Here is a 20,772-nt window from a genome sequence, read left to right as displayed (position 1 = left end):
CACGTCGCAGTGCCTGGTGGCATGCCTCGCCTCCTCGTTGGCTTTATCGCTGATAGCCGCCCTGCGGGTCACCTCGATAGCGCCGAATACCACAGGGTCATAAAGGACTACGGGTACTAACTGCATCGTCAGACAGCTTGTGACACTCCCATGAAACAAATAGCATGGACCGGTTTCCTTTTCTGCTGGTCTCACAGACACAAGCCTTTTGTTATTGTAGATACGTTCAGTGCAAGGGATGTCCAGCTATCTACTGCTTTCGTCTTTCTCTTCCCCCCCCCCCCCCCCCCCCCGTTATGTTACAGACTTAATCTCTGCAGCTGTTGTCCGAAGATGTGTTTGGGGTGTTAGAGTACATAACAAGGGTAACTGCCTCTAATCATAGGGTTCCTTCACTTGTTATAATAAAAACGTACGTATGTATTCACTGTAGCAGCTTAATTCCATATTCTGAAGAAGTCATCTCTTTCATCCATTTAAGGTTAGAGCAGTGGAGCAATTGACATTAACTTTCACTGAGATGGAGGAATAACACTCAAGGCTGTCACTATGAAAAGTGCCGCTTCGTATGTTGATTCTGTTGTATGCCTTTGCAAGGTGAACAAAATGAAGAATCTGTGGAAAAGCTATTTGAGCATTAAACTTGAGACATAAAACTGGGGTTCTTGTTTACTCTGCACTTTAAATGAAGTGTGTTGGTACTAGTGTAGAGAGGCTTAGGAGAAGCTGAGCAAATAACTGGCCTCTCGCTGGACAATTTGGATAGGCAGAAACTGCTTAGCCATTAGGGCCCATTTTAATTACAGACTTTGAAAGGAAGAAGTTAACTGAGCTTGAAAAGAACCCCGTAAACAAGATTTTCTGTTTATAACTAAGAACTTAGTTGAAATAGACTTCCCAGTAGTTATGCTAATGCCTCTTTCTGCATTTTTTCTAGAAAATGTGCTGCTTGTAGTTATTTTTCACTGTCACATTTTCAGCACTCTTGTTTGGGTTGGTCGTAGTGCATGGATATGTTTGGTAAAAATAACTTGCTGCATGGGACTCAGCTTGTTTAATCATGGGAATGTTTCTGCTGGTCTAAGAGTCTGTGAAGGCTTACTTGCACAAAACTAGATTTAGAGTTAGATTGAAGTTGGCAGTGTCCCTTTAAACCAGCCAAAAGCCTGCTACACATTCATATGCAGCTGTGTCCTGGGTTCAGCAGCAGTGGGAGTGGAGAGTGAACGAGGCTTGTGGTTGGGTTTAAACCATGACAAGCTGAAAAAGTCACACTGCAGTTAAGAATACAGATACGATTGTATTTAGCTTGCAGCTTGCTGAAGTCCTTGTGTCGAACAACATAGATGGATATGACTAGATATACTAGACTTGCATTCATTCAAATCTGAAATTACAGTGGAAGATCCACCTTAGAGCTAATTGGTGAAGTTGGAAGTCCTTTAGTTCTTTAATGGACAGGAGAACTCCTCTTAAATGTTACGGGACAACCGTAAAGATTTTTCTTTTAAAGCTACTTTTAAGTATTTGCACAGAAAGTAGCTAATAGTTATGCTGATTATAAATGACAGCTATCTGAATTTCAGTTTTTCAATAAATTAGAATACAGAATACTGTTCCGAGAATAGAATCATAGAATAGGTAGGGTTGGAAAGGACCTTAAGATCATCTATTTCCAACCCCCCTGCCATGGGCAGGGGCATCTCACACTAAACTGTGTCACCCAAGGCTCTGTCCAACCTGGCCTTGAACACTGCCAGGGATGGAGCACTTACCACTTCTTTGGGCAACCCATTCCAGTGCCTCACCACCCTCACGGTAAAGAACTTCTTCCTTATGCCTAACCTGAACTTCCCCTGTTTAAGTTTTAACCTGTTACCCCTTGTCCTGTCACTACAGTCCCTGACAAAGAGTCCCTCCCCAGCATCCCTATAGGCCCCCTTCAGATACTGGAAGGCTGCTCTGAGGTTTCCACGCAGCTGAACAGTCTCCAGGCTGAACAGCCCCAACTTCCTCAGCCTGTCTTCATACAGGAGGTGCTCCAGTCCCCTGATCATCCTCGTGGCCCTCCTCTGGACTTGTTCCAGCAGTTCCATGTCCTTTTTATGTTGAGGACACCAGAACTGCACACAATACTCCAGGTGAGGTCTCACAAGAGCAGAGTAGAGGGGCAGGATCACCTCCTTCGACCTGCTGGTCACACTCCTTTTGATGCAGCCCAGGATACGGTTGGCTTTCTGGGCTGCGAGCGCACACTGAAGCCGGCTCATGTTCATTTTCTCATTGCCCAACACCCCCAAGTCCTTCTCCACAGGGCTGCTCTGAATCTCTTCTCTGCCCAACCTGTAGCTGTGCCTGGGATTGCTCCGACCCAGGTGTAGGACCTTGCACTTGTCATGGTTGAACTTCATAAGGTTGGCATCAGCCCACCTCACAAGCGTGTGAAGGTCCCTCTGGATGGCATTCCTTCCCTCCAGCATATCAGCCGGACCACACAGCTTGGTGTCATCGGCAAACTTGCTGAGGGCGCACTCAATCCTACTGTCCATGTCCCTGACAAAGATGTTGAACAAGACCGGTCCCAACACTGATTCCTGACTCTCCTGTGTATTAAAAAAGGATCTATAAACAGTATGTGACTGTATATTCCCAATGCAAACCTAAACACAGCTGGTTGAGGTCAGGATGACATTTTATTCTAAGCTTTCTTGCCTTTCTAGGTTTCAAATATCCTGCAAACATGCCTCCCATGAGAAATCTTAGTTATTTTCCAGGTGCAGGTCTCTTTTAATAAAGACTACAGCACTGTTACTTCTCCGCAAGGGAGCCTGAATTATGGTTGTATGTGTGGTAATGCAGAGATATGTTGCTTTTGGAGGAAGCTGGGGCAGAATTGGTCCTCAGTTGAATGTGTTCCTCTCATCTTGCAGGATTTCAAAATGACTTCTCAGTCATTTAAGTAATCCATGAATAGATTAGTTTGTTTTGTTTTGTCCTTTGCCAGACACAAGGGCTGTCTTGCCGATCTAAAGTAGTACTCGGGGTAGTTCTAGGTAAAGGGAGGAGGAGAACTGTCTGTTCTGCTGCTGCCTTTTTTTGGTAAGGACAGAGAACTTCTACTCTTTTTGACTCTGTCACAGGAAATTGCTTGTGAGAGCAACAGCTGGGCCTGTAGCTGGATCTTCTTTGGTGTTACGGCTTTTGCACTATTACTGTGGATAGCTTTGGAAGCTGTCGTAACAGGTTGGTCACAACTTCCTTCTGCCATGCAGCTTCCAGCTCTGATGTTTTAGGAATCTATTCTCTGCCAGTTGATCACCATCTTAACAGCCTGCGGTGGAAAAATAGATCTAAAGGCTACACTTAAATCTTCCATCAGTGTAGCTGTCAGTCAGCGGTATGATTGATATATCATATGTAAGGTCCTTGCACAGCTTTGGTTCTAGGGGTGAAGCTTGTGTGTGCTATTAGCGCTTGTCATAACATTGTGGTCTGTTGTTAATGTATGGGTGTGAAATGCAGCTTTGCTTGTGTACTGTACAACTGTTGTAATACCGCTGAGATACTCCTGGTTCAGATGTGATCTGGGAGAGTTTTCCTGGGTGAGTGATTTCACTCTACCGGATCCCATCGATAATCTCGCCTTTCATTTAAAAGGGAGGAGGGGGAAATTCCTGCTGGTAAATCCAGGGAAGTGGGTTTTTATATGAACTCCATCAGAGAGTCTTGCTTGCATTTTGTTAGGTCTCTCAGCAGCACAGGAGCCTAAAGCTGACCTTAGCGTTGCAAACTGGCAGGATGCAACTGAGATGTCAGCTACAGAGACGCTGTTCATAATTTGACAGGTGGAAATAAAGCAGCAGTCATACTGATCTGGTATTCCTGCTGCTATTTGGAAATGATGTGATGAGATACAAGAGACAGGCACTGTTTGTTTACTAGGAGGGGAGCTCAAAACAGTGGAGACGGAGCAAGAGGTAAGCTAGCATAGGAACATAAAATCACCACCCTTTCCTTCCTTTTTCTCCTCCCTCCCTCAGCTGAGTGACATCTTCTGTTGTAATTGCACAAGGGAGAGGGAAAAAGGGAAAAGTGGATCTAGGAGAACCCAGTAACGTACACTCTGAGGAATGAGATCTGCACGTAGATGCTGTTCATGAATGGTATGAAAACATGTGTTTTCCAATTGTGTGTTTGGGACACGCAGTCACCAAATTGCTTATTGTCTGTTCCTGCAGTCTGCTCATAATTTTGAGGTAGCTGGAATACATAGTTGTTGGGGCTCTAACAGCATGTGGTAAATGTAAACAGTAAACTGACATAGATCATCTCTCTTCTCACTCTCCTGCCTGTATTGTGTCTTAATTTGAAGAGGCACTGTGGTGCTCTTGCGCATGGAGTGGCTTGTGATAGAAATTCAATGCCCAGAGAAGGGAAAATATTGAGGTAAAGGGAGGTTGCTCACCTGTGTGGGCAGCCTCTGTTCTGCACAAACATACCACCCCCTTTCCTTTAACGTTTAATCAACCAGCAGTTACTTGGCTTGGTAGCAAAAGGAAACTGAAGGATGTTTTTCTTTACTTAGTATTGAAATTTACTCCATTCAAAACTATTGAAGATTAGGAAGGGAAATGCAATTTATTGCACTTCATAGACAGCAGTAAATTAGCAGTAGAATAATTTCAGTTTAAGGAATGAGGAATCTGTTTAATCCGCCACTTCCTAAGGAGTTTGTAACTTGTGCGCAATAGCAGCATAGCTTCTGGCTGAAGACAGAAACCTGATTGCTACAGGATCAACTGTTCTGAAACTTGTTTTTGCAATAGATGACAGTGAGTAACTGCATTTCAGTTTTGAGAAGGGTCACTGAAGAAAGCTATGGAAATTGTGAGGAAAATCTTTTTATTACATTCCTGTCTCTCTCAGCCTGTCATCTCTGCCTTCTCCCCAGATCTTTATCTGGCTTATATGTTAACCTTTTTCATTCTTTCTCCACAATGTCTTTGAGATACAATCTTCTGTGTCTAGCCACATGGTTAAAGCTAGTTTAGGCTGCCCTCACTTTGTCTGGATTTCTTTTTGACACTCAACTGTTTGAAACAATACCATTTTTACTGAATTGTTTTTGTCTGCCATTAAGACTTTTAGCAAATCATTCCTATGTGGGGTCCTACAATTACAGACAGAAGCTCATTTTCTTGACCCTTTTTGAATGTCACCTAGAATGGTATGCTTTAGAGAATTTGATATGTAGTCCCTCCTGTTAATGCTGCTGACTTTTAGGCACTCACTGAAGCCTTGTTGTGGTCTGTCTTTACCTTACTTATCTTGAAGAGGAGTGGCAGATGGATGCTTTTCACCCATCTTGAAAAGGAGTCTCATAAACATCTGTGAAACCACCTCATTTTCTGCCTTTGGAGTTCTCAGTGCCCTCCCCTTCCATGAGCTGACTGAACCAGAACAGCTGGCAATGAGCTGAGGCCATTGCTTATCTTCCCTTTTCTTCCTTTTTTCTGTGCTCCCTTCTTTCTTTGGATCCATTTGTCAACTGAGTTGGATCTCTCTGTGGAAGCGGTGTGTTTGCTTTTTCTGTTCTCGTGTAGCATACTGTGTGTTGGAGTTCTGGTTTAGACTGGTAATCTCAGACGTTATTGTAGGATACAGAACAAAAGTGAAATCTTGCAGTTTTCTGGTTTCTGTGCTGTTTCCAACATCAGTCCAGGAGTACTTGTTTTGTGCTGTGTTTGCCTGCATTAGGATTCCCATTGTACAGCCTAATTAAAATCTGGGAAATAACCTACTTATTGCATCAACTTCCTCTTTAGCCAGCAGGAAAACTGTTCTGTATTACTGCTTTCTGCTGTACTGTTTGGAAGTAATTCCTCTGAATCTGCAGTGCTTTGAAGTGAGGCAAGGCTTGCTGGGAACTGATGTGGATGAGGGAAGAGGACATTTCAGTGCATTGAAGATTTCTAATAAATATCTTCCTTTCAAGTTTTACTTAGTCTATATCCTTTATCATCATGGCTGCAGGATGCTTTGGAATGAGCTTTGGGTGATGAGTCTTAAGGTATAATCTCCTGTTCTTCTAAGTAACTTTTGAACTAAAGTGACAATGGATAGCGTAACTTCTATAGTGACTTCCTTTTAAAGAACTAAGATCTCTTTACCCTGAGTTTGTGGGGAGACTTCTCAGTGGTAGTTTAAGTGTAGGTAGAACAGCAGCATTGTTGTGGGATTGTATCTTGTTATCTCTGCCATGCAAGTAAAAGTGGTTGTGGCCCTGTGAGTCCTATCTAACACTTCTTTCTATTTATGGCTGTGGAACTGCCTTTGTTTTAATGGGATGGTTGGGAGGCCCTTCTTACCCTTCTCTTAGTCTTTCTAAATATGCAGTGTATACTTCCACAACTGTTAAAAAGGGCTCCTCTTATTGGGTCCTGTGAAAAGAATAGTATAATGCAGCTGTAGTGATTTTCACCATTTAACACTTGCTTACCTTTTTTCAGGGTTCATTAAAGAAATTAAGGGCAGCAAGAAACCGAATTTGACTCTGACCCAGTTAAAGAGCACAAACCTAACTGATATCTATCCACTGATAACAATTTAGTAGGGGAGTCTAGCTATCTGGTTGAGAAGTGTCCTCCGGTACTTGCAACATTACGGTTTTGTGACTGAGGAAACAAAGGGGAGGATATTAGACTTTGTGATTTCGTCTGTTTTGTGGTAATCTGCACAAAACTGAGGAATGGAGGCTGGTGTTTGCCAGAGAGTCTTGCTTTAAACAGTCAAATCCAAGAATGTTTCACTGATCTTTTTCTGTAGGAGAAAGTTATTTCTTTAATAATGGTCTGTGGACATTGTGTATGGTACTCCATCTGCTGTAAACAGAGTTCTGCTCAGTTTGAGAAAGAAAAAAAACAGGTAAGATTGTGTGAGGAAGGAGGAAAGTTTTGGGGGAATGTGGCTTTTGATGATTCACTTGGCCATGCTGCATTACTAATTATTAAGGCCTCCCATTCAGAAATCTCTAGAGCTGTGCTGCGTTCTGCTTTGGTTGTAAAGAAAGACAGGTTTGGAATTAGCCTTTTTGTAGAGTTTTCTTGGTGAGCCTGGCAAGGCCAGTGCCTCATGTCTGGTATTTCATGTTTCTTTTGAATCTCATTAATGACATTTGTCTTGCTGCTTACAAACAGAATCTAAACATAGTATGGATTTTCCAGGGAGAGTAGGACTGCTTACACATCCAGGAAATACAGAAAATGTTCAGGTATCAGTAGATACCTTGTCTGCTTCCGGTACTTCAGAAAGAGAGAAGTTTGTACATGTGAAAATGGAGGAGTTATCCAGGTGACAGCATCAGGAGCAGATCTCATGAAAATGGAGTTATCCGGAAGGTGACAGCATCACTAGCAGCTCTCCACTAAGGTGGGCTACAGTTGAACCCATCATTGTATCTTATACTTTTCTTGTTGCTTTTGCATTACGTATCACGCCTGTTGCATTACACATGCCTGGAGACCCACTCAGGACTCTGCTGTCCCAAATATTTTATTAAAACATAATGAAGAAGTCTGTGCTGTAAGTTTTTTTTTTTTTTCCCCTTAAAGCAGATGAGAGTAGAATAAAGCGGATATAGATCATAGAAAAGATCATAGAATAGTTATGGTTGGAAAGGACCTCAAGATCATCTAGTTACAGCCCCCCTGCCATGTCAGGGGCACCTCACACTAAACCATGTCACCCAAGGCTCTGTCCAACCTGTCTTTGAACACCGCCAGGGATGGAGCATTCACAGCTTCCTTGGGCAACCCATTCCAGTGCCTCACCACCCTTACAGTAAAGAACTTCCTCCTTATATCCAGTCTGAACTTCCCCTGTTTAAGTTTTAACCCGTTACCCCTTGTCCTGTCACTACAGTCCCTAATGAAGGGTACCTCCCCAAACAGTAGTTCAAGAGGATCTAAGGACAAGTCTGTAGCTAAATTTGGAGGGACAGTGAAGAGTCAAGACTTCACAACTATTACTTGTTTCACATGTCATACAGCAGATCCCTACATTATGCAGCCTTCCTGTTTTCACTGTTTGCACATTTCTGCTATCAGTATTTAAAAAAATTAATTAACTTTAGTTCTCATATGATAGCTTATTCCACAAACTTCTTCCTTTTCAGTATTTGCTACAGCTTAATTTGAGTCAAAGGTTTCAACTGAGGTATAACACAGTTTTTTTGTTGTTTTTTTTTTTTTTAACAGATGCTTATATTGCTGTTAGCCTACGTAGATGAATTTAAGAAAACATACTCTAAAATTCTTGGCTCCCAACATGGTTCACTGTATAAGGGCTTAAGTATTAACTACTTAAACATTCAAGGTGCAAGCATGAGGTAACAAGGTGTAAACAGAACCTGATTTAACTCTCATAACCTGTCAGTCTTAGAAGAAGATTCTAATTTTCCACAGTTTAAAAATTATTAATGTGCAAATTCTGCCATGCCAAGGTGCTAGTAAACTTCAGACTCGCAGTTCAGTTTATCCACGACAGCAGCTTGGACTCAGGACATTTGCAGTGGTGTTGGTTCATCAAACTACTTGGGATAATGACCTTTCTTTTGTGGGCATATCACAAGCGAGCAATGGTTTTCGCAGGATCCTAAGACATCACTTGATGTGGTGGCACAGTGAATATGATTTTGCTGTTGATGTTTAGCATGGCAAATGCTGGGAAGTTTTATGTTCAGAATAATGAACAGAATATTATTTGACAGTGGATTTATTTTCAGATGTGAACTGACATTCAAATCATTCAGTGGAACACTTCTAAAGCTGCAAAATATAAATTCTGTGGGTTTATGAGGAAGCATGTATTTGTAAGAGGTAATATTTGAGAACCTTTTTCTTGGAATAACCAGTTTGCATTCAGGGCAGATGTCCCTTGCACATCCACCCTTACCTCTAGCCCCACTCACCATGTTCAGGGTTAATGACATTGAGTGGACTTGCTGCTGAACTGTCCCTCAGGTGCCTCTCTGCACTCACATCATGCTTGTTCCTGCTTCCCTGGTCTTGTATCCTACCCAGATGATAAGTGACAGGGCTTAGTAAAGTCAGAGGAGGGATAAGGTATTCCAGGTGGCCAGTTTGTATGCTGAGCCAATTCACAGTCTGCTGATGATAATCCTTTGTACAGTTGTGGTCATGAGCGTATTCACACTGTGGTTCACAAGGGGAAGGAGGAGTCTCCCCATACGTGTTCCCTCTGGGATATCTTGATGAATACGCTGTGTGTATGACATGCAGCCCCTCTCTCGTCTCCTCCAGGTCTGCTTGTTTGTGGGGTTTTTTTTGACTGGTCTTTTCTCTCCCATCTCTTTTTGTACTCTTTCTGCCAGTGCCTCCCCAAGATGCAAAACCTTCTTCTGGCCACAGTGAGCTGAACTTCAGTAGCGTCAGGGAGGGAGTTTGGCATCCCAGCAACTGGGGACTGTGTTTCTGTTATGTTATCTTTGTATCTCAGAGTGACACTGGAAAACTGGCTTTTTGAGTGCCTTTGCAGAGTAGAGTGTGCTGTTCAGGTTTGTTAGTGTTCCTTCTGGTTTCCTCCAGCTACATGTATTCCTTCCCTTAATCCACTGCTTTCTTTTTCTGTTCCATGATCCCCACAGGCACTTTCTTTTTCTCCCTCTTGGCTGTTTGCTGTCTTCCCCTTCTCTGGTGCATGGAAGAGAAACTACTGAGTTTTGTTAGCAGTAGCCATAAGCTTGTTCTTACAGTAAGGACATGGAATGCATCCAGGTCATGCCTTGTGGACTGGATTAGCTGTGCAGTTTGCTGTATTATTTTCTTGCAGGGGAATCAGTTTAATGCTAATTTAGAAATGGTATAGCCTCATCTGTGATCTAAACCAGCTGAATTGCTTGGAGAGTATCACTTGAGATGTTTGCTTCCTCTGTAGGATAATTCCTCTGCTAATGTGCCCTTTTGTGGACGATTGTCTACTTGTCTCATCAGTCTGGAGAGGCTTGTTTTTAGTGCTGTGTGCTCTCTGGAGAGTTTATTTTTAAATAGTTACTGAAGCAACAATCTTCTAAAATGCTGCAGTGTTAGGAGAGAAGGAATGAAAATGTTCAGTTATCCTCTAAAAGGGTAGATCAAAAAAGGAGTATTTGTCTGTTATATTCTCTAAGGCTATCTGAAAATGTTGGTGAAACTGTGTTCTAGAAGATGTTTACTTCATAATTCTGTTCTTCAGAACTCTTCTACTCTAGTCTAAATTGTGGAAATTTTCAAACTGAAGTATTGTCAAACCCAAATACTTTATTTCAGGAACTGCTGTGCACTATCCTTCATGCTCTGCTCTAAAAAGATGACTTATTTTCACTTGTGATGAATTCTGCCATCTTAAGATGGGCTGCACCTTGGAACTCTAGCTGTCGTGGAGCAGCAAGTAATTTTGCTATTACACAAGCAAAATCACTATTTTTTTGAGAAGCATTATGTAAGTTGTCTTTCTTTGTGCCAAGAACCTGGGGACTTTACTGTTTACCCTCTGCCAGGAAATTTCAAAGAAAATGTTTCTGAAGAGGTCAGATAGCGTGTTGTACTCCTGCAGCATCATAGTGGTTCTGCTTTATGTAATTTTCTTGCTTAATCTAAAGTCTTCAGATGAGTTGTGTCAGTACAACAATTACACGTAATGAGGTTATTGTATTCATTTGAAATCATGTCAGTGATGTCACTGATTAATCGGATGATTAATCAAATGTTGCAGAATGTCACCTCCAAATATAAAGGATTGTCTTTCCCAAGTCCTCATTCCTTTGCTGCTCTATTCCTGTACTCTTCTGCTATTACAAAAGGCCCTTTGTTTTTCGTTTGACTGTTAAAGTATGCTTATTTTATGCTTCATCAAACTCTCAATGAGCTCAAGGTTTATAATATCAAAAGTCTGGATCTCCAAGGGTGAGAGAAGCTAACAGGTTTCATAAAGCTGTAGGGAACAACCAACATACAGGAAAACATCCCAGGCAGTCAGTGTTGTTTTTTTTTGATGGTAGAGAAAAATGTTGGTGAATTCCTTATTATGCATTCATAACTTAAAGGCATGATGCTTTCTCACAGCCGTCTTCTGCTGGTGAGTTCTGCTATTTGGCATGTTATTTTTGTTGTAGAGTTTTAAGAAAGTAAGGAATTTCAGAAACATGAAGTACAACAAAGCTGAAAGAGAGGGTAGTGAAAAGAGAGGAAAGGACGAGATGGCTGAGTAGGTTCAAGACTTGACCCAGCAGGCTAGTGTCTGGTGCACACCAGCTGGTCTTTTGCTCTTGGTGTCACAACAGAGATGGATCTTGAAGAGAAGACTCTGAAATGGACTGGGAGCAAAGTGCTGCGATATTAACACAGTAAATTGAGTTTTGATTTCTTCTGTTGGATTTGAGGACATGTTGCCTTACAGTGCTGTGCTGATTACGGCAATTCAGGAAATGATTCACAAGAGTGGGTAGCTGAGCATGGTCCTTCTAACAGCTGTCTTAGCTTCAGCTAGCTTGACTTGTTTACTAGAATTGTGCTTCATTTGCCTCAATGGCAATTGCATATGCTCAGTTTTAATTCCTGGGCTGGAGCCCTCTGACACCTGACAGAAGAATGGGATTAGACTTCAGCCTGTCCATGAAATCAGACACTTTGGCTTGTATTTAGAAAAGTTTCTTTGCAGTGAAATGGGCTAGAAGGTGTTTTCAGTGCTGTAAATTAAATGCTAGGCAGTGTAACACAATCATGACATTTAGTGCTGTTACACTGTGTATTGCACAATTTTACTGGGGTTTACTGCTTGTTTCATCATGTAGCCTCCAGTATGGAGACAACCTCCTTAGTAAGTATCAGGGAACCTGAGGACGAGTAGATTCTGTGATCCTGTTCTCAAATGAAGTAATGACTTAAAATATATATATATATATATATTTTGCTTATAAAAAACTATATTCTCGTGTTTCCCTAAGTAGAAATGCAAAAGATGTTAGCATTCCCATTTGATAGGGTAGCTCCTGCTGTGCAAAATACAAGTTGCTGTGATGTATTGGAGTTTATGCCACAGTTATACACAACAAATGCATGCAGTTGTCTATGGCGTTTCAGTTATGACAGCAAAATCTTTAGGTGGCAAGAACAAGGTCATGGATGTGAGATTAACTTGCATACAGTAGTCCTTGCTGTGGAAAGGAATGCTTGGCAGGCATAAACTTTTTATAACCTGGTTATATTTAGGTGCTGCAGAAAAATTCTCCTTTCTGTAAAGGTCTTGAAAATGGTGGAGGCGCAAACCTTTACTACCCTCTTCCACTCTGGGTTCAAAGGGGCTTTTCTTTAGAGGTGGAGGGAGGAAGAACATGATGGGCTGACCAGGCCTTTGATAAGCGTGTTCTAATCTGTGACAGCTGACAAGAGCACTGAAACTGAGCAGCAGCCAGCTGCTGGGCTGTGTCCTCACCTGCAGGTTGGAGTTACTACATCTTAGGGTGGCTGTGGGAGGCTAGTGGTGGAAATGAGCTATAAGCTTCTGTCCCAGGCAAAGCCCTGACCATAAGGAGTTAAAACTTGGAGAGGAATGAACTGAGGTCAGCAGCACAAATAGTCTGTTCAGTAAATAATTTTCTTTGTATACTGGCTCCGTTCTTTCACTCATTATTTGCTCCACTTGTTCTTTTACCTCCTACATACACACAATTTTTCTGTCTGCTTTATTCCATCTTGCCCTAGTTATCACCTTCCAGTGACCACTTGTCACTGTGACCCACCCTCTGGATAAGGAGCTGTAGATGATAGGTTTACTGTGAAACCACCCTCAGTCTGGGGTGGACACCTATGTTCAGCATAGAAGAAGCAAGGCTGTTTTCCAGCTGATCCTTCTTGCGAGTCTGCTTGCTCTGAGCACTGCAGTGGCTATACAGAATGCAGCACACGGGAGGGAGAATGCTGTTCAGCCATGCACGGAAGAATTAAGAGCTGTTGCCCACCTTTTTTCCCCATTGGTGGCAGGCTGTGAGCTTCTGGGTGAGTGAACATCAGGTACGTGGCATGCCTTGTTCTAAGATTGGTGGGGAAATCCATAAAGTAGTTGTGCTGTTACTGAGAATTTGGGTAAATGTAGGACGAAGCAATGGTTAATGCTAGAGTCTGCAAGACATAGCAGGCTTTGTTGCTAGTGCTTGGACATGATGCTATGAAAAGAGAAAAAGCTATTAAGGGTCCTGTATCTGAGGACTCACAGAAACCAGCTGGAGGGAAAAATAGGGTTTTGGGGGTTGAGTGACCTTGAATGTCTGTTCCAGGGGAGCAATCCACATGTGACTGGTATTTAGGAAAGTATTTTCTGGAAGGCTTTTCTGGTGGGGGGGTGAGGGTGGGGAGCACATTAAATGTCCTGCATCTATTCAGAGATCCAGTCTGAATTTTTTCAATGAAAAATTCATTTCAGTAATAGCTGCTACTTGCCACCTTCATGTGCGATCTTGTAAATGCTGCTATCCCCCGGCTCCTGAAAGATGCGCTGAATCTCTTTTTGTGGGTATTAAATTGACTTTATATGAAATTGACTTTAAAAAACCTCACAGTCAGAATGAAACAGATGCTTAGCAGGCTACTGTAGCATGGCAACTATTGAGAAGACAGCCCATGCATAATCATAAATATATACTTTTGGGTGTGTGGGGGTTTTGGCTCTGCACCAGATCTACAGGCCAATAACTCTTGCTTGCATTTGGAGCCTCTCTGTTCCTTCCCTTTCCCTTAGGGCACTGTTGTCCGCTTCATTCTTCTGAGATTTTTATGCTTTCCATTGTGTTTTCTTAAACAAAAAGGCAGCTCTAGAAACAAACAAAAAAAAATTCCTTTCTTGTTTGACTTCTGCTTTTCACTTATAAAAATGATTTTCCTTTCCCTGGCATGGCAGCATTATTAAAACCAGGACTTTTCTCAGCTAAGCTCTGTTACTGCAGAGCCAGTGGGGTAAAGTAAATAGAGTGCTTGCAATGAGAGTTGTGTTTTCTCCCCTTGGTTTAAATATTGATGATAGCAGAGTTACAATACTTTGAAGATATTAAGTCAAGACAACTGTTCATTGTTCTCAAAGCAGACTTTAGATAGAGCTTTCCTATAGCTACATTGTTCAGTGAAGTGCATTCCTTTTCAGTAAATAGGCTTTACAGCTCCCAGGTTCTTCAGATCTGAAACAATAGAAGCAATCATTAAAACTAAATACAAAAAGGAAACAATACCAAAGGGAATGATTTTAGGAGTGTCTTGGGCAGTGCCCCTACCTCCAGCTGCTCTGGTTTTTTTTTTTTTCAATCCTGGGGGTGCTGTGTCCTCTTCTCCTCTTGTCACACAGCGCAGCTGTCTGGATGTGCATGGTGATCAGAAAACCGATCTGTGTTTAAAAATAACCTTGTTGCAATACAACATAGTGAACCTGGTTGGGTTTACTATATGGTCCCACAACTGTTGTGATGGCATGCATAGGCAGGTGGGAGTGGTTTGGTGGTGAAGTGAGGGCTGCTCTCAGTGCTATACTTGGTAGAGGGCGAAGCGAATGACAAAAGTTGCTGCTTGATGGTGTTGTGTTGGGGTGGACTTGACACCTGTGGAGAGAAGCGAGGAATGTTTCCAGGAAATGTGAAAAGGCTGTAGCCTCTATGAAAGAAAAAGGCATCAAGTGCAAGTTAATAAAGGAGAGCAGATAAAACTGGTGGTTAGATGAGGTGCCATAAAATCACTATTTTAGTTGAATCATCATTATTTTTCTGGTGTAGGGTTTTGGTGCCTAGGCTTGTGTTCTGATAATGTTCTGTGTCTTTAGGGCCCTAGCTGAGAGATGGAAGGAGCAGCACTTCTGAGAGAAAGTAGTTGTTCTGTTGGCTGCTGTCTGCATTCCCTCTTAGCTCAGTGAATTTCTTCAGGTGTGCTTGTGCACTTGTGAACATGGTCACTTCTGTCTGTATCAGCTGGGTTTCTAATGAAAAATCACTTCTTCCTGTACATGACCTCATAATATTTGTACTAGCAAAATATATGCTACTTATTCATTCTTGATTACTACTGAATATGTGAAAAAATTGAGGCTTCTAATAACTGAAGCAGTGGCTGCATTGCCCTGCTGATTGGCCGTTAAGAGCAGCTTAGGAAAAAGCTGGAACATGGAACAGCTGTGTTGATTTGATTTGGGTTTTTTTTTTTTTTTGTAAAGCTAGTTTGCAGCTGGATATTTAAAGTACCTATTTGTGTTACACTGGATGATTCTAGCCATGTAGTTCCCCTTTGGATCCTCCAAAGGGCTTTGCACTGATTCAGAAAGGCACCTTTTACTGCCATGTGGCCTTAGGGTGGTGCTTTCACATAAAAATAAGTAGGGGTGAACCATATGTCAGGCCTTGTTTGTGAAGGGATTGGGTGGAATGGACTTAAACCCTCAGTGTACTCTGGGAGTGATGGGAGGTGACTTGTCTCACTTGTCCTGGCTTTCTGGAATGGAGTTTCTTGCCTCTGCAGAGAGACTTGAAATAAGATGCCCTGCCTGCTCTGTGAATGAGGAGTGCAAACCAGGCAAAGGCCCTGTCACCTTAAAAATAAATGCTGGTGAAACATCAGGGGCCCTAACCTCACTGTGTCTCAGTTATACAAACCTACAATAGAAATTAAAAGGAAGTAAACCTGGAAACGAAGGACCCAACTGTCTTCCCTGTTTCACAGAACTTCCATAGGAACCAAGGTGGAGTATGCAGGGGAATGATATTGATAGTTGCTTTCTCCTGTACTTTGTCCTCTAGTTTAGATAGGTACTTGCAGCATTGTAGGATTTCTGTCTGTAGTCTGTTCCTATCTAGGAAAGCAGTGCTGCCTTTTAGACTGCTGAAAATACTATTGATCTAACACTGCACTGGAGTTCTTTCATCTCAAGGTGTTCTGGGCTTTTACAAAAGGGATAAAAGTCTGTGTGCCTTCAGCTTTTGAAGGGAGACAAATGAAATGCAGCCTTATTGTCTTGTAGTTGACTTTCATAAGCTTAGGCATAGCTAGGATAATAATCTAGGTCTCTTTCTGTTCCTGGGATCAGTACATTAAGAGGACACTTTTCACTATCTTGCAGATGGTGATATGTGTTTGTGGGCATGAATAGCAACTAATGAATATTTATGCATATACTAATGAAGCCCTAAGTCTGTTTTTACATACGCACATGGGTATGGATTTGCAAGATACTGGGGTGGGTGTGAATAGATGCAGGCCTGGGAAAATTGTGATATCTTGTAACTGTGCCACTTGGCACATACAGTGTATACAAAGGCATACTTACAGAACAGTACTAAAAAGCAAATACCTTCTCTTTGCTTCCCAAGAGCCATGAACCCTAGGGGTTCCTTTTAAGCATAACTACTACTTGCTGAACATCTTAATGCAATCCTCCTGCTTCCTGTGACTTTCTGAATGGGAACTGCTGTTGTCTGACACTATTTACATCCCCAAGAGGGCAAGCCTAGTGGTCCTACAGGTGGGAAAGTGAATGGTGTTAAAGTGAACCTCACAATAGTTGATATTCTCTGCAGTGTGAAATCTGTGTGGCTGGTAGTGAAGTGGCAATTTCATTGGAGTGCATGTTGGGAGTCATTTCTAGGGAGGGATGTATGCATCAAGTTTAGACTGTGACAGAGGTGTCCCTTCCTGGTGTGTGCTTGCTGTTGAGATCAGTGATTCATAGCTACATTACAGAATATGATCTGCTAAAAGTTGTTATTTAGTTACAAGAATGCTTCTGAAATTAATAGTATCATTTAATTTGCCTAGGTACAGTGTTATTGAAGCCTCTCTTGACACTTGAAGTATTTCTGAAATTTCCATCATACCTGATGGTCCCTATGAACCACTTCTGTTTCTTTAATGAGATATTGCTGTAGCCAAAACTTCAGTATTAAAATCGGAAATATTTCTGTTGTTGCAACTATCATTCTGATTTAAATGTTGAAAGAGTGCTGATTCACACGAGGGGAACACAGGGTTATTTATTAACCTGTATATATCTGTAACTTTAGTACAATGCTAGTTTGGGCAGCATTTGTACCTGCTGGTTTCTTGTCTTATTACAACAGGTGAAAAAACCTGGTGGGCAGAACTCGATGGACGAGCAGTTTCATACAGTGGAAACTAGTGGATTAATAGGCAATCCAATGATATGAATTTCAGACTTCAACAGAATTGGAGTTGATAATTGAGGATCAATATGCACTTACTAACCCATATTGCAGTATGTAGCATTCTGCTTCTGGTACAAGACAGTGTGTGCTACATCTAGTTATGATGTTTCCCAGTGGGTAGATTTCCTCCCTTGAAATCGCTATGCCCTTGGGTATCATTTTTTAATATCAGGCACTATGACTGCAGATGCTTTCTTCCCTGTTTGTTCTTGTGTGCCCTTTTCTTTTGATTGTGGTCACACTGAATTATTTGATTGCAAACTGACTTGCGGAAATAACGTCCACAAATTGTTAGGTAGCATCTTGGAAATCTTTCTCTGTGTGCTTCAAGTTAACTGATAGAAAAGAGGGAGTTTTTCAGGGCTAATATGTGGAATCTCACAGAACTCTTTCTGCTCCTGCTTCGCATATTAATAGGAATGAAATATCAGAGTAACAAAAAAGAAAAAGAAATTGGTGCTACTGCCTTCAGAAGGGAAGTAGGCAGAACAGCTTTACCTGGCTTCTGTCATCTTAAGTCAGCTTATTCACTATAGTAAGCCTGATGTGTATTTTTATCATACTTTTGAAAGACTCCAGCTTTTTATGACTGTTTCTAGCACTTCCGACTGAGAGGGGGATGTTTTCCTGTATGTGTAGAAGTGTTCACTTCTGGTTTTGTAGAAGGGTAATTAGTGAATGATTCCTAGACCAGTTTGGCACTGGTGATGAGGCATGAAAAGAAGTCAGCACAACCCCTAGACTGGTTGCTGTGTTTTCTTATTTTACATAGGAGCATAAGGGGCAGATATGAGAACGTGCAGTTTGTCAGCTGAAGGAAGTATGTATGGTGGCTTTTTTTGGCTCAGCTCTGACTTTTTAAAACACTGAAATGATCAAATGAGTGGCTTATTTTCCTTATCTGGCTAGTTTTTTTCACAGACTCATCTAAGATACATTTCACAGGTTCTGAGTAGGGTTTTCTCAAATGGCTGATCTACTGGATATGAAGGCACAACTGGGACTTCTTTGTTAGTAAACAGCAGTAGTTGATGGTAGTGATGATGCCTGGCTGCTTTAAACTTCTTGTAACTTCTCTCCTAAAGATACAAATCCCCTCTTCTAGGCAGTTAGAAGAGAGGCCACAAATCTAAGCTGGAGCTGGTTTTTTTGACTGGAGGCCTAGGAGGTACTTGTTCTGTGATTGAGGTATGTCTTCAGCCTCCATATACACTCTATCTCTGGTTAAGGAAGAGTGAAAGGCACCTTTCCCCAGTTTTCTTTTGTTCTGTGGTAGTTGTATCAAGGGTCTGCTGTCTCCCTATTTGATGGGGTCTTGTTCTTTTGCTGTCATTTCCCTAGGGCTTTCTGACATAAGAATGTTATAGAAGTAGTCTGTAAGCCCAGGCAGCATTGCAACCAGAATCTGTGGGCCAAAGGTACCTTCCTACTCCTCTTGAGGATCAGTTTTGTTATGCTAGACTGATAGATTTTTCTTTCCAAGTGTCCTTCCTAACAAACCTGAATTCAAATGATCCATTGAAGCTATTTTGGGACCCCAGGCAGATGTCAGCTTTGTGCTTCTTCCTTCTTTCTGGTATCCGTAGTGAGCTGTGAATTCTGTATGTTCCACAGAAAAAGAAGATTCATAATTAGAAATCCAAGGCTGTGACCCCAGTGAAGTGTCAGACTTGAAAATACAGAGAATGTTTAAGGTTAGTTAATGGGAAGGAAAAGCCGCACTGAATCATGTAAGTGTTAGACAGCTTCCTTTCTTTGGAATGGTTATCAGAGAAAGTGAATCATTTACTTGTGTTTCTCCTGTAAGTGCCAGTTCTTTGGTGGGGGGAAGCAGAAGGTCAGATCTGGGCTGTGAGAGGAGCCGGCTGCTCTTACTGAAATGGCTTTGGCATAGGAGGATTTCTCACACTTGAAAATTTCCTCTACTTTTCTGTAGAAGAGAGGCTACTTGAAAGATGCTGTGTGTTCATAGTGTCTTCATATTTTGTATGTTTTGACTTAAAAAGGCAAGATACTTCAGTTTCCTACTATTGTTGCATAGAGCCCAAAGCAGCACTATCAAGTGCTTGCAGTTTGCAGTAGTAAGACTTTGGAGTTGTTTTTCATGTGCTTGTGTATGCGCAGCAACAGTAACAGTTTGAACTTCAATTATTCTTTTCCAGGCTTATGGTCCCTACTTGTGTTTGGGCTAAGCAGTGGAGATTGATTTTGGCACACTGAAGAAATACTTGCCTTCATTATCTTGTTTCCCTGAAAATGCTCTACTGCTTACAGGTTTCAACTGAATTGCATCCTATGCTGAGTGAGTGAAATTTCAGTTGCGTTTTTGTCAGCTAGACAGCGTGTCATGTTCAACTTTTCTGTTACAGAACTGGTTTTCTCTTGTGCTGAAAAGACATAAACATTCCTAGAACAAGAGAACACACTGGATTTGAAGAAATTTAATGGGCATTAGGGCATGCATGCCAGTTCTCAGAGCTTCCCTGAAGCTGCTTCTTGCCCGCTGTTGTTACAGCCTGGTTTGTAGAAACATTATGTTCTCTTCTACTTACAATGTTCAGACTTTACAGTGGGGGAGAGCTCTTCATGTCACAAACATGCAGTTATTGCAGTGCTGCTTGGTTCTTCTCTGAAATAGAAGCAGAAGCACCAAATAGTTAAATTTGGCCTGGTGAGGTTACTGTGCTCCTTGGTTTAAGACAGGCCGGTTGACTTTAGCCCACTTCTGACAGAGATGTCCTATTCTAGTCTCTTATTAAACAGGTTTAAGTATTATTTTCAGCAATAATGTGTGATGCATAGCTTGTCTAAGTAAAACTTGTTTACAGGCCTTATTACAGATAGGAGAAATAAGTCTCAAGTATGCATTGAAAGCGTTGTTTTGAATATAACAGGGACAGAATAAGTTAATTCTAAAGAAAACTTGTGTGCCTAACTCTTTGCAGCTACCCCCCTAAATGGGGAAGGGCACAAGCACTTTTTGTTGTTTGCAGTGAGGTGTTAGAAATATAGCATTTCACACAATTTTTTTCCCATTCTGTTCCCAAGGAATGCTCTAGTGCTCGTGGTGTTATCTTATGTGCTAGGATTATCTACTTTACTGGGCTACAGCCCATAAACCAAACCAGCTGCTTTGCATCTTGCTTTCTTAGCCTTTTCCCTCTCGTGTTAAGAAAGCTCCATGTTTGGAGGAGCACAAAGCACTCTGTGCGAGGAAGATAACTATAGGGTTGATGTTTTTAGGAAAGGGCTTGGCTCTATCACCGGTTGCTGTCAGCTTGCTCTGTACTTTGTTGCAGGACTGATAGTGCTCTTGAAAAGCCAGATCTTTTGTGTCCCTGTATTTGAAGTGCTAGACTGGCTGGGGAGAGCCCCATGTGTGTAGAACGTGTTTGTGCATGTGTATGCTTGTTTTCAGTAGGGCAACATTTAACTGTTGAAGTGAATTTATACTGTTAGTGAAAGGGTCTGTGCTGGCATCTCTAGGAAAAAGAAAGGATGGTTAATGGCATAGTCTGAGGCAGATG

At 41.8% G+C, this 20,772-nt stretch overlaps 1 protein-coding gene across 10 annotated transcripts in view; it reads left to right on the top strand.

The window, feature by feature from the left end:
* The window catches only part of MICAL3 (microtubule associated monooxygenase, calponin and LIM domain containing 3), a 184,015-nt gene that overhangs the window by 22,873 nt on the left and 140,370 nt on the right, over positions 1–20,772 (top strand). Inside the window, exon 1 of one of the 10 annotated variants that reach the window (XM_065682812.1) lies at positions 4,102–4,163. The exons of the other annotated variants lie outside the window; for them this stretch is intronic. The gene's annotated coding sequence lies outside the window, so the exon portion shown is untranslated. Of the gene's footprint in view, positions 1–4,101; positions 4,164–20,772 lie in introns of those variants that run through there. 10 annotated transcript variants of the gene reach the window in all.

Source organism: Lathamus discolor, chromosome 1 (assembly GCF_037157495.1).
Source record: "Lathamus discolor isolate bLatDis1 chromosome 1, bLatDis1.hap1, whole genome shotgun sequence".
Lineage (NCBI taxonomy): Eukaryota > Metazoa > Chordata > Aves > Psittaciformes > Psittacidae > Lathamus > Lathamus discolor.
Note: the sequence above shows the minus strand (reverse complement) of the source record. Positions and strands in the feature narration are given on the sequence as shown.